We start from the raw sequence: 821 nt of genomic DNA on the forward strand, positions 1-821 counted from the left end.
CTCTAAGACCCACTCGAGAAGGTGTCTAGGGTGAGACACCTTCCGCTATTCGAGAGGGCGCCTGCGGCCTACGTAAGTGGTGCAAACTTCTTGTCTTGAAGTTTTATTGGTCTCCCGCGTAAACCAAGCTACTCAGCTTCTTTTCTCCACTGAATTTTCCTACTGAGCTATCCTCATTCTATTGTTCTCTATATCTCTAATTAGCATATAAATAGTCGCCGACGCCGTCTCCCCTTCGAATACCCTGGATCAGCCGGGGCTGGTCCTCGGCACTGACGGTTCTGGGGTATCTGGCTATTGTCACCCTCACGGGCCTGGACCCCCACCCCCACTCACCCATGTACTTCTTCCTCTGCAATTTCTCCCTCATGGAGGTGCTGCTGGTCACCTCCACCGTGGCCCCTAGGATGCTGGCTGACCTGCTGTCCCCTCGCAGGACCATGGCCCTGGCTGAATACTTGACCCAGTCTTTCTTTTCCTTCTCCCTGGGCTCCACCCACTTCCTGCTCCTCACAGTCATGGCCTTTGATCGCTCCGTGGCCATCTGCTGCCGTCTACACTACCACACCATCATGAACAGGCCGGTCTGTGTGAAGCTGGTAGTGGTCTGCTGGGTGGTGGGGTTCCTCTCCATCATCTCCCTGACCCTGTAGAAAGCCCAGCTCTGGTTCTGCGTCCCCAGCGTCACTGACCACCACTTCTTCGACTCCGCCCCGCTGCTTGAGCGGTCCTGCTCCGATACCCAGCACATTGAGCTCATGGACTTCTTCCTGTCCTTGCTCTTCAGAAACCAGACAAGGGCCCCTCCACACAGCTCAACA

At 55.8% G+C, this 821-nt stretch overlaps 1 pseudogene; it reads left to right on the forward strand.

The window, feature by feature from the left end:
* LOC104984095 overlaps positions 1–800 on the forward strand; it is a 6,188-nt pseudogene extending 5,388 nt beyond the window's left edge.
* Positions 801–821: the final 21 nt, after the last annotated feature.

This window comes from Bison bison, unplaced genomic scaffold, assembly GCF_000754665.1.
Source record: "Bison bison bison isolate TAMUID 2011002044 unplaced genomic scaffold, Bison_UMD1.0 scf7180017863868, whole genome shotgun sequence".
NCBI lineage: Eukaryota > Metazoa > Chordata > Mammalia > Artiodactyla > Bovidae > Bison > Bison bison.